General features: G+C 47.1%; 1 long non-coding RNA gene across 1 annotated transcript; it reads right to left on the bottom strand.

The window, feature by feature from the left end:
* Window positions 1–9,174: 9,174 nt before the first annotated feature.
* Window positions 9,175–12,962, bottom strand: LOC115832111. Its single transcript, XR_004027557.1, has 2 exons — window positions 11,908–12,962; window positions 9,175–9,746 (listed from the first exon to the last, which is right to left on the bottom strand). It is a non-coding gene; the product is annotated as an uncharacterized LOC115832111 (long non-coding RNA).
* Between the last annotated feature and the right edge of the window lie 438 nt (window positions 12,963–13,400).

Below are 13,400 nucleotides of genomic sequence, written 5' to 3'. Positions count from 1 at the left end.
CCGGTCAGCAGGCTGCGTCTAGCCTCCACACTGCGGCTGCTCAGGGTCTGGGGAGGAAGTCGCTGCAGCCATTCAGCCAGGTGGGGCTTTCACAGGGGTGAGGGCAGCACAGAGCTCAGAACCTGGGGCTCTGGCTGCAGGAGGACTGCAAGTGATGAGCCCACAGAGCATGGGGACGGGGGAAGGGGAAGCCTGAAAGATGCACATTGTGAGCAAGAGGTCACAGGGGAGATGGGGAGCCATGGGAGGATGCCTGTCCAGCTGTCACTGCCGACACTTACCGTGCAGTGGAGGAAGACGTCCGACTCTCTGGGCCTGCCTTGGGGGCACCCGGTAGTCCCCAGGAAAGAACTGACCTGTCCCTGCTGGGAGAATGCGCTGCACAGGGCAGATGGGAGTGCCTGCGAGGGCCAGCCTGAGCTGTGAGGTGGTGGGGTCCAGTTGTTTATAGGCACAGGACGCCACAGCAAGGGAAAGGAGGGCAGAGGCCAGGAAAGGGAGCCGCTCAGGGGTCGGATGGCCCTGTTCCTGCCCACCACAGCAATTGCTCCTGAAACTGGGGCCACCCTGCTCTAATGTCCCCTGGCAGGGGTGGGGACAACCTGACTCATTGTAGCCTGAAGTCCTCAGGTCCCCAGAGCCTCCGTCGCTGATACGCAGCAGGATGATTCACCCCTCTGTAGGGCTCCTGGAGCCTCCCCTCATGGCAGCCAGCTTCTGAGGCCCGTGCTACCGCTATGTCACCACACGTGGGGGCACTACACCCCATATGAGTTTGCCTGGGTTGACACGACAAACTAGCAAAGACCGGGGGCTCGAACAACAGACTTCTATCGTCTCTCAATCACGGAGCCTGGAAGTCTGAATCAGGGTGTCTGTGTCTGCAGGGTGGGCTTCTCCTGAGGCCTCTCTCCTTGGCTTGCAGATGGCCGCCTTCTCCCTGTGACCTCGCATGGTCATCCCTCTGTGCATGTCAGGGTGGTCATCTCCTCTTTTTTTTTTGAGATGGAGTGTCACTCCAGGCTGGAGTGCAGTGGCATGATCTCGGCTCATTGCAAGCTCCGCCTCCCAGGTTCACACCATTCTCCTGCCTTAGCCTCCCGAGTAGCTGGGACTACAGGTGCCCGCCACCACGCCCAGCTAATTTTTTTGTATTTTTAGTAGAGATGGGGTTTCACCGTGTTAGCCAGGATGGTCTCGATCTCCTGACCTCATGATCCGCCCGCCTTGGCCTCCAAAAGTGCTGGGATTACAGGCGTGAGCCACCATGGCCGGCGGTCATCTCCTCTTTTTATGAGTGCAGCAGTCATACCAGATTAGGGCTAACCAATGAGTTCATTTTAACTAAAAGCTCCTAGATATGATAAATGAATTCAGTAAACTTTCAGGATACAAAATCAATGTACATAAATCAGTAGCACTGCTACATGCCAACAACAGCCAAGCTGAGAATCAAATCAAGAACTCAATTCCTTTTACAACAGCTGCAAAATAAATAAGTAAACAAATACATACATACATACATACATACTTAGGAATATACTTAACCAAGGAAGTGAAAGATCTCTACAGGGAAAACTACAAAACACTGCTGAAAGAAATCATAGATGACACAAACAAATAGAAATACATCCCATGGTCATGGATGGGTAGAAGCAATATTGTGAAAATGACTATACTGCCAAAAGCAATCTACAGATTTAATGCAATTCCCATCAAAATACCATCACAATTCCTCACAGAAGTAGAAAAAACAATCCTAAAATTTATATAGAACCAAAAAGGAGCCCACGTAGCCAAAGCAATACTAACCAGAAAGAACAAATCTGGAGCATAACATTACCTGACTTCAAACTATATCACAAGGCTATAGTTACCAAAACAGCATGGTACTGGTATAAAAATAGGCATATAGACCAATGGAACAGAATAGAGAACCCAGAAATAAAGCCAAATATTTACAGCCAACCGATCTTCAACAATGCATACAAAAACATAAAGTGAGGAAAGGACACCCTATTCAACAAACGGTGCTGGGACAATTGGCAAGCCACATGTAGAATGAAACTGGATCCTCATCTCTCACCTTATAGAAAAATCAAGTCAAGATGGATCAAAGACTTAAATCAAAGAACTGAAACCATAAAGATTTTAGAAGATAACATCGGAAAAACTCTTCTAGACATTGGCTTAGGCAAAGAATTTATGACTAAAAACCCAAAAGCAAATGCAACAAGGACAAAATAAATAAATGAGATATAATGAAGCTAAAAAGTTTCTGCACAGCTGCTAATAATAATAATAATAATAATCAGCAGAGTAAACAGACAACCTGCAAAGTGGGAGAAAATCTCTACAATCTATACATCCAACAAAGTACTAATATCCAGAAGCTGCAAGGAACTCGAACAAATCAGAAAAAAAAACAAACAAACCTAATAATCCCATCAAGAAGTGGGCTAAGGACATGAATAGACAATTTGCAAAAGAAGATATACAAACAACCAACAAACATATGAAAAAATGCTGAACATCACTAATTATCAGGAAAATGCAAATCAAAACCGCAATGAGATACCACCTTACTCCTGCAAGAATGGCCATAATTAAAAAATGAAAAAATAATAGATGTTGGCACTGATGTGGTGAAAAGGGAGCACTTCTACACTGCTAGTGGGAATATAAGCTAGTACAACCACTATGGAAAACAGTATGGAGATTCCTTAAAGAACTAAAAGTAGAACTACCATTTGATCCAGGAATCCTGCTACTGGGTACCTACCCAGAGGAAAAGAAGCCATTATATGAAAAAGACACTTGCACACGCATGTTTATAGCAGCACAATTCAGAATTGCAAAAATATGGAACCAACCTAAACGCCCACCAACCAATGAGTGGATAAAGAAAATGTGGTATATAAACATGGAATACCATGCAGCCATAAAACAGAATGAAATAATGGCCTTGCAGCAATTTAAATGGAGCTGGAGGCCATGAATAATGAATAAGTGAAGTAACTCAGAAATAGAAACCAAATATCATATGTTCTCACTTATAAGGGGGAGCTAAGCTATGAGGATGCAAAGGCATAAAAATAATACAATGGACTTTGGGGACTTGTGGGGAGAGGTGGGTGAGAGATAAAAGACTACATACTGGGTACAGTGCACACTGTTTGGGTGATGGGTGCACCAAAATCTCAGAAATCACCACTAAAGAACTTATCCATGCAACCAAAAACCACTTGTTCCCCAAAAATGATTGAAATAAAAAAGAATATACTGGATTGTGAACCCATAAATGGATTCAAATTTATGTGAAATTTAGTATATGATAGAAAGCAGTATTTTACAATAGTGGGGCAATAATAAATTAATTAAAAAGTAGTGTTAGGTCAACAGGCTTATCATTTGGAGTTAAAGTTAGATACATTACATGATATCTTACATCAAAATAAATTCCAGATTCATTACTTAAGCATAAAGATGAATAACGCTGTTAAAATATGGTGCTAGAAAAAAAAAAACAGGTGACTTTTAACAAATATAAAACAGGGCAAGTATAACACTGTAGCTAGAAACTATAAAAGAAGACATTGCAAGATTTAACTAACAAAATTTTAAAAATTAAGTTTAGAATTAATCGCCACACAGAAAGTTACTAAGGTGCAGTGGCACATGCCTGTTGTCCTAGCTACTTGGGAGGCTGAGGTGGGAGGATTGCTTGAGCCCAGAGTTCAAGTCCAGCTTGGGCAGCATAGCAAGACCCTGCATCTAAAAAACAAAACAAACAAAAAAAGAAAGTTACTAAAGAAATGATCCATTAGAAAACAAAAATGTTTGTATCACAAAGTGAATACCCTAAGGATATACATAATTCTTACAAACTAAGAAGAAAGGAGATGAACATCCCCCCAAAATAATGAGCAATAACAACTGCCAACTTTTCCTATTTGAGAATGAAAGCTGCCTTAATGAATTAATTTGTATTCCCTCCAAAATAAACTTTTGAAGTAGTTACTGTGTTTTCTACACTTTGGAGGTAAGGAATCAGAAGCTTACGGAATGTAACCAAACTCCCACATTCATTCGGCTGGACTTGCAGATTCAGGCCATAGCCCTAGACATGCTAGGTGCCAATCCCTAGGCTGCAGGCCTCTCTTGAAAAGACAAGGCATCTAAATGGCTAAGAAACATAACTTGGCAGATTAAGAATGCGTGTTGTGGCCAGGCGTGGTGTCTCACACCTGTAATCCCAGCACTTTGGGAGACCAAGGGGGGCGGATCGTGAGGTCAGGAGACCGAGACCATCCTGGCTAACACAGTGAAACCCCATCTCTACTAAAAAAATACAAAAAATTGGCTGGGCATGGTGGCGGGCGCCTGTAGTCCCAGCTACTGGGGAGGCTGAGGCAGGAGAATGGCATGAACCCGGGAGGCGGAGCTTGCAGTGAGCTGAAATCAGGCCACTGTACTCCACCTGGGCGATAGAGCGAGACTCTGTATATAAATTTAGCATACATCAAAGATAACAGTAAGATTTTTCAAGCCCCCCTGAAGCTGAGAAACATGAAAGATTAGTAACACCCAGCATTAGTGACACTGTGGGATGTTAAAGAAAACATTATTCAATATTTAAATAATACCTTGTTAAAGCATGGCAAGGTAGGCTTTATTCAGGACCATTGTGATAGGTACAGGGACAACAGCAATGGGACTGCGCAGTGGGGAAGAGAGATCAGGCTCAACTATGAATACACCACAGGCAAGTTGGAATTTACAACCAGGAGCCAGACTAGGGTCAGTGGATGGGAAATGACTAAGAGGAAGCATCAGGGTTTAGGGGGTCCCTGGCTAAGCCAACCTAATAGTGTTCTTGCTGAAGACAGGTCAGCATAACCAGCACCACCTGGGGGATGGTGGTGGGTGAAGAATCTGATCAGACATGAAGGACAAGGAGTTCTCGCCAAACTGACTTAGCTTTGTTCTTGCTAAATCTGGATTTTGCAAGTAAGTGCAAAGATGGGTCAAGGGGAAGGTTCAGAAGCCTGACTAAAGTTTGGCCAAGCATATCATCTTTGTCAAGGGACAGACAGTCTCACTTGTTGGTAGCCATGTGAAGCTGATCACATCTTTGGGTGGAGGGGAGGGTGCCAGGGGAGGGGAGGAGGCACTGATCTGGCCATGGCACTCGGGATACGAATGTGGACGCCTTTGTATCCTCAGTGCCATACTTTGTATCCTGAGTTGGTTTGGGCCTTTTGACCAAACCAACCTGGAAACTAATCTTAGAGCAGCATGTGGTGAGTGGGGTACAGAGGCAGGCTTTGAGCAAAGGCCTGGATGTAGTTCCCAGCGTTGCCCTCACTAGAAGTGTAGGCTTGGGCCACAGAAGCTGGAGGTTCTTTGTCTTCCAAAGTGGATAGTAACTGTATCTGCTGTTAAAGTTGTTGTAAGGACCGGCGGGCTGCAGAAGAGCCTAAGTTGTTTGTGTCTTCTGTGATTGTTTGCTTTTTAAAAACAATGATCTGACAGCCGTTATTGGAATATATATTTATATATGTATGTAGTTCTGTATGAACATACATGTATGTTATATGTGTGTGTATGCATGTGTGTACATATGTGTGTGCATGCTCATGTGCATCTATGTGTATCTATGTGCATGTGCGTCTAAGTGCATGCCTGTGCATGTATATATGCACGTGTGTGTGTGTGTATTATGTGTGTATATGAATCCATAGATTTATGTATATATGCAGGTATACACATGTATGTGTGTATCTATGCCTGCATGAACATGCACATGTGTGTATGTGTACTTATCTGTGTGTATGTGTCTGTGTGTGTGTGTGTGTGTGTGTATGGAGGGGCAAAAGACTTGGCTCTAGGAGTAGAGAGGCTCTGACAGGGAGGTTTCTTCCTAGAGGCAGGGCAAAGGGAGCAGAGATGCTTGCAAGGGAAAGAAGGAACCCGATTTTCTCTGGAGAGGGCCCCCAAAGCCCGTGCAAAGCTCATTCGTGGGCTGCTGACCTCAGCAGCAGAGACGGGGCAAAGCTAGAGAGGCCAAATGCAACCAAGGGTCAGCCTGCAAGCAGAGAAAAGTGCTCAGTTAAAAAATTACTCAAGCCACCCTTTGGACTGACTGAAGGCCTTGCTCTTCCTCCTGCCCCACAGGCTATCAACTGGTGTATGGCTTAATTATTGACGTTTAAAAGTGAGTTAACTGCTTTCTTACAGATGAATCGCAATTAATAAATGTGGAAGGAATGAGAGATGAAGACGATGAGCACCAGAGGACTGCAGGGAGCACGGCTGAGGCAACATCACCAGAGAATAGTAAAATTAGCAGACAGAGATCTAAGCACAAACAGTGTCTCTGTGTAGCCTTAAAGCATCTCTTTGAATATTTAATAGTTACAAAGGAAAAACAGTGAGTTGACAGGGGAGAACCCTGGCAGGCAGCACCCTAACCAATAGATCAAAGTTGGCATGACCAGGCACAAGGCACACTGACAGCCTGCACCCACTGATCTGGTCCACCGAAAATGCACATCACTTCTGTGGCATTGTCACGGAATTTCCAAAAAGGCATTACCTCAGTCCAATGCAGAGAAGGCGTCAGGCAGACCTAGATGGAGGGGCTGTCCACAGAGCGACAGACTCATCCTCTTAAAAAGCCGGCCCTGACACAGACAGGCGATAGAGGGAGGTGACAGCCAAATGCACATCGGAGCTGGGAACAGAGGAGGGCACTCGGGGGGGGCCTGCCTGCCTTCCAGCTCTCGAGACCACAGCGAGGTGAGTCTCAGCTCTCATAATCGCACTCTGATTCATGGAATGCCGGCATGAGAAGAGGCTGGGGGTGGGGAGGCTGCTTTCGCAACTCTTCTGTAAGTCTAAAATTATCTCAAAATGGGACACTTTCGAAAGTGAGTTCATGAATAGAAATAGGCAGTGGCAGTGTGTGTGTCACCCTCCAAGCATATTCCACGGCCCTTGCTAGGATCCAACTTGTGCTGATTTAGGAACAAGTACTGCAGGTGAGACGGCACCACCATGAGCACTTTCTGCAGGGTCTTCTGGAGGGGCATGGAAGGAGCTACCTGAGCCCTGGGGTGAGAGGCATTTAGAGTCTGACGGTGACACATCTCAAACCAGACCTCTCTCAAACAGCCCAGGCCCTGTGGCCACCAGGTGTGTGCTTAGACAGGCCAGAAATGCTTCACCCCTACAGACATGTCTGGGTTCTCCACAGCTTCTCCCAGACCCCGAGGAGGCGCCTGGAATGTAACCTGGCCAAAACGGAGCTCCAGATTCCACCCACCCAAAAGCCAGCTTCTCCTCTGTCTTCCCCAGGTCAGAAAATGGTCCCAAACCAATAACTCATCATCTTTTCTTTTTGAGACAGGGCCTCACTCTGTCATCCACTGCTAGAGTGCAGTGGCACAATCATGGCTCATTGTACCCTCAACATCCCCAGCTCAAGCGATTCTCCCACTTCAGCCTCGCAAGTAGCTGAGATGACAAGTGTGCACCACCACACCTGGCTCATTTTTTTTTTTTTTAGAGATGCGGTCTTGCTATGTTGCCCAGGCTGGTCTTGAACTCCTGGGCTTAAGCGATCCTCTCACCTCAGCCTCCGAAAGTGCTGGGACTAGAGGCATGAGCCACCTCCCCTGGCCTAAACATCATCTTTGATTCTCTGTTTCTTTCATGCCCCCGTTTGCTCTGCCTCCAAAATCTATCCTTAGTCCATCACTTTTTCCCCCTCTGCCCCATCATCTCTTCTCCACCAGGCAGACAACCGAGCCCTTTAGACCTCCATCAGATTTGTCCTCTCCTGGCTTGGACCCCTGCAATGACCCCTTACCTGGGTCCAGCCTCCCCTGCCCCTCCTGCCATCTGCAGACCTTCGAAAGGTCCTCTTTGTCTCCTTCTGCGAGCTGCACCCCTGCCCTGTCTTCCTGCTAAGCACTGGCTGCTTCCCTCCCCTCATCCAGACTCAACCCCAGGGACACCTCCCCCACTGCTGCTCGCTCGCTCTCCCTTCTCATCTCATCGTCTTTCCTCTGCAGTGCTTGTTCCTGCCTGGAATGCTCTTCACTGATCCTTGTGTTTATCGACCCCACTCTTCTAATGCCCATCCGTGACAGCAGGGCCTTCTCTTTCCCTGTTTTGTATCTCAAATCTAGAACAGCATCTTGCACACAGTAGATGTTCAATAGACACTCCTTAAGTTAATTACTTAGTGAATTAGCCACTTTCCCTTCTTTAACTGTAGCCCTCTCGTGGGGCAGAGCAGGAGCTGGGCAGGTGAGCTGGCCCAGGGGTTTTCTGGAGGAAAAGATACCAATAGAAACTGTTGGCCCTGTGGCTGAGTCTGTGGGGAATGGAGAGTCACTTGGGGTGACATAGGGTCACCTGGAGTCTGCTAATTCCTCAGAAGTGGTGGAACTCTTCCCACCTGTTAATGAATGGCCTGGTGTGGGAACTGGGACCCCAGCCCTGTGCTTCCCCTGTACCTGGCCTCAGGTAATCATGCCACAGGGAATCTGCTCCACATCCTGGGAAGTAGAGGAAGAAGAAACCAACCAAACAGCAGGATGCAAAGGAGGGGGCTCGCCTTGGGGACTGGAATGAATGCTCCTCTGTGGTTTTACTGTTTCAGCCACTTCCATGGGCACTTAGGGTGTGGAGGGAGTGAATTAGGCGAGCCGTGATGGCAGCAGGCCACAGAAATTAAAGGGATGGCATTTGTTGAGTGGGTACTCGGGGACTTCTGGGCTGAAGGAAGGGGGGCTAAGCCCGGCAAGGAGCAGGGATCACAACAGTTCCAGGGCACCTGGCTGGCTGGCCCAGCCATGAGATTTGAAACCTCGTCTCCTGGTGCTGCCAGATCCATGGAGCCTGAGTTCTAGGTCTCTGTTCATCCCTAACATTCCTGGGTGACCAGCTGATCAGCCAGCCACAAGCAGGTGGCAGAGCCCTGGTCACAGATGCAACCAGCCCAGGGACATCTGTGAGCCTGGAGAAAGCACACATCAATGGCAAAGGCCGGGATGCAGTCAGCTGGGAGAGTGGCAGCCCCGGCCTCCTTCCCTGCTCCGGGGAGCATTGCTGCTGTGATTCAGGAACACTCATTTGCAGTTTACTTATTGACCAGCCAAAGTCTTGACAGTTTTAAAGAACACTCTTTAATTTATCTCAATGTCCAATTTCAGTCCTCCCAGTTCTGGAGAACCTTCCTCCGTCCCGACCTTGGTTATTCACTCCATGTGGGCTCCTCTTTCTTCTTAGCCTGTCCACCTACATTGTTCTGGACGCTTCTCAAGCTTTTCTCCTGCTCAGCTGGCCCTCTTTTGTGTGATGTCAGTCTGATGTTTCGCAGCATCCAGGCATTATTTTCAGGGGTCTTTTGCAGGTCTCCTATTTTTGCCCTCATTAAAAAATACCATGGGCTGCTCTGGTCTTAAGGTTGCTGTGCCCTCTTTCATTTCCTTGCAAGTAGGTTTCTGCCATCCTCCAAAATTTCAAGTGGGGAGCCACCTGGAGGCTAGGTGAACAGGGCAAGGGCACTGCCCCTTCTGCAGGAGCCCCTCCCTAGGTCACAGGTGACTTTTCCTCCACTTGATCAGAAGTCTTTCCATTTAACTGCCTTTCCTCTTCAGCGGCTGCTGAGGGTTCCTGGTTGTGGGAGAATGTTTCAGACGTGGCCCTCTGTCACATTCTCTGAAGGCAGTGGCCTGTAACAAGATGACAGTGGATAAAGATAAAAAAGATTTTAAAAAATGGTAAAAGTACAGAATGAGACATTTTGACAAGGCTAATTTTATACAACAATTTTGAAGTAGCTCCGTCAAATGGCTACATTAAAAGTAAAAGTGGTATATACTTTAAAATTGCCAAATAATATGTAAAGTGACCCAGTTCGGTTTTCTTCCAGATTCAGAAGGGAATTGGGTCATTCCTTCTCCAAAGCAGAATGTACTGCAGCTGTGAGAGTTCTAGGAGAAAATTCAGGTGGATGTTTCTGTAATCTTGGAATGGAGGCTAAGCCTGGCAACAATGCTAGAAAACAGTGCTGAAGTCTGACAGATTTAGCCACATACAATGGCAAATGACAAACTGTAAAAGGAATTCTTGTAAGACAGAGGAAGGAAGGAAGGAAGGAAGGAAGGAAGGAAGGAAGGAAGGAAGGAAGGAGCACCCTAAAAGGGCAAACAGTAGTATAGGTCAAAAATAACTTTGAAAGAACCACAGGGCGCTGGTAGGCCAATCAGGGACAGACAGACTCCCTCTTCCAGGGGCTGGGCTGGGCTGGGGTTCGGTCCACAGGTGCAGCCCTGGAGCTGGGCTTGCCTGTCTGCATCCAAGCATCCCTGTGCTTTCCCTGTGAGCTGGCAATCCCCACTATGAGATTCTAGCCTGGGAATGTGCTATAGGGAAGCTTACAGCAGCAGAGCATAGAAAAGCAAAATAGAAATGTGAAAGGAAAATAAAAACTTGGGACCCCAATTCCCTCTGCCAAAAGAAAAAAAAAAAAGCTGAAAGTGGAGTCACGCAAGAAGTTGCCTTTCCCTTTGTTCCTAAGCAGGTAGAGACAGATAAAAGGTTAAAGATCTCCGCTCTGCGTTCACCTTATCTTGTGTCAAGAGTCGAGTTACTGAGCATAGGACGAACACATAATTGACCATTCCCCTACATGCTCCTTTTCTTTTGCAACATGTGGATTCACTAATGTGACCATACCCTCCCTCTGTCCCCTCCAGCTGGCTTTTCTCCTTTAAATACTGAAGCCCTCGAAATCATCTTTGAAGAAAGGCATAGACCTGTCTCCCAAGACGTGTCCTTAATCTTGGCAAAGTCAGCTTCTAAGTTGATAGAGGCCTGTCTCAGATATTTTCAGGTTTACAGAAAGAAATTCAATTTCAGTCACAAACAGAATGATAAAATAAGTTGTTATGCATCCGTAGAAAGAAGATATTAACATGGTAAGCCCTGTATTTATTAACCTATGCTTGTGATAAATAAAAACAGGCTGTACGGTCAAAGGTGGAATACAGCTATGAGGGAGAAGAAGTGAGAAATGTATGGTCTTTTAAATTCGTTTCATTTACTACTAGTGAGGTTGAGGATATGTTCCCATTTAGGGGCCGGTTACTTTGTCTTCTGTGAATTGCCTGTTAAATCCTTACCCATTTCCTACTCTTTTCTTAGTGATTGGAAAGACATGTTTATGCAACACAGATATTAACCATTGGCACATTACTTCTATTGTAAACTATTTTCTCCCTGCCTGGAATTTGTCCTTTAATTTGTTTAAGGAGCCATTCATTTAGTTTTTGCAATATTCAAATCTGTCAGTCATTTCCTTTACGGTTTCCAGGTTTTGTTTCCTGCTTAGTAAAAGCCTTCTTCACCATGGGATTTTAAAAATATTCTTCCATATTTGGCTGTAAAACTTTTATAGATTTTTTAAATGTTTAGCTCTTTAATACACCTGGAGTTTATTCTTGCAAATGGTAAGAAGATTCTAACATTGGTTTCAAAATGGATAGTGAGTTTTCCCCAAAGCCTCTGTTGACCTTCCATCTTTCCAGCTTGGCTTTGAAAGGCCTCCTCTATCAAATACTAAATTTCCACATAAACATGAATTTGTTTCTGGATTTTCTGTGTGAATTACTAAAGTCTTTTTGGAGCTTTTCGAAATCATCTTCAGGATTCCTATATATTTTCTCTTTCAGGTGAACTTTCAAATCAGCTTCTCAAGCGTCAACATCCTGTTGCGATTTTCATTGATATTGAACTGAATTTATAGATTTTGCAAGCAGAAAAAATTATTTTAATTTTTTGAGAAAATAGCTTTAAATGGTTTGTTTTCAGATTGTGTCAAGATATCCCTACCTCCAAAGTTGTCAGGTTTGCCGGCCTTGGGGTGAAGCGTGGGGCTGCTGGAGGCGTCCAGCCCTGACTGTGTGTCCAGGACAGTGAGCCCCGAAGTGAGCGGACCGCGTGCTGATGGTGCAGCCAACTTCATGCCCTCGGTCCAGGGAGGACTAAGGGACAAGCTGCAGCAGGCGCAGAGGAAGCAGTTGGTGTCCGGGAGGCCGCTGGTACAGGGCGTTGGGCGTGGCTCCTTCCCAAGCGCCTTGCACTATCCAGGCTGGGCTGCAGAAGCAGGCTCGGGGGCGACGCGTGTGGGGACTAAAGCAGCCAGCCTTGGCACGTGCCCACAGCAAGTAACTGACTTGACTTGATCTGGTTTTTTTGAAGAAAGGTTTATTCATACCCATTAGGTACACATGTGTAAATTCAAACCCACGGCTTGCCGGAGCCTGGACTTTCTCGAACATCAGTTGCTCCCATGCTACCATTTTGCAGTTTGCCTGTCTCCAGTAGATGATTTCTGAATATTTTAATCAACTCATTATTAACCATTCACATGTCCACGTTAGCCTCATTTTAAGCAATTGCACCTGTGGGTTTCACAGGCCTGCTGTATTTTTAGTACATATTAAATAAAGCATGACTGTTGGGGCGTGCTCTGCTTGCCCACCTGCCGTGTTGAGTCATTGTAGCCGCACGCTGGCAGAAAGGACGGAGCCTCAGTCGGGTGCCGAAGGCCTTGGTCTTGCCCGGGCTTTGGCCCCAGCCGCTGCCAAAGACCTAGAGGAAAGAATTTCAGCGTTAGGGCTTCATCCGCCTCTCGTGGAATCGGGACTTCGACTCAGGGCTCCAATTGCTGGGGCGGTGAAAGGCGTATCCCCGCGGCGCGGCGCCTGAGGGAGCCTCTGGAGCAGATTCCCATGCACAGACCCTCGCGGTGATGGGGACGGAAGGGGAAATCCAGGCTCCGGAGCAAGCTGGGGCTGGCTTGGGGCCAAGGAGTGTCCTTATTCTGTAGCTCCCAGAGCTCACAGGAGGGGGCTGGGGAGGAAGCGGACAGCCGGGAGTGGGGACAGAAGAAAGCGCCCACATCAACTGGCTGGCACGAACCACATGTCCCCTAGAACGGGAATCCCTGCCGGGTGAGGGAGGCCGGAGCTGAGCCGCAGCCCCAGGAAGGGCGGGGCCTCTTCAAAGCATTCCCTCCGCAACGCTCTGGTAGCCCTGGGACTCCAGCCTCGCCTGCCAGCCCCAGCTCAAAAGGCCTCTGTCTCTCTCAGGCCTGGGGGTGGGAGCAGCCTCAAGATAATGGAGTGCGTGAGCTGGGGCCTCATTCAGACCTCTCCCCACCGTAAGGAGAGAACAGAGGGCCCGGACAGGGAGCCGGACTGGGCAGAATCACACAGCCAGCCAGGGGCTCCAGCTACAGCTCCCTGAACCAGCCCAGGCCATCCCTGACTCCCAGGGGACACTGGTAGCTGTTTTGGCTCTATGGCCGGGGTGGGGCGGTG

This window comes from Nomascus leucogenys, chromosome 21 (assembly GCF_006542625.1).
Source record: "Nomascus leucogenys isolate Asia chromosome 21, Asia_NLE_v1, whole genome shotgun sequence".
NCBI classification, from domain to species: Eukaryota; Metazoa; Chordata; class Mammalia; order Primates; family Hylobatidae; genus Nomascus; species Nomascus leucogenys.
Note: the sequence above shows the minus strand (reverse complement) of the source record. Positions and strands in the feature narration are given on the sequence as shown.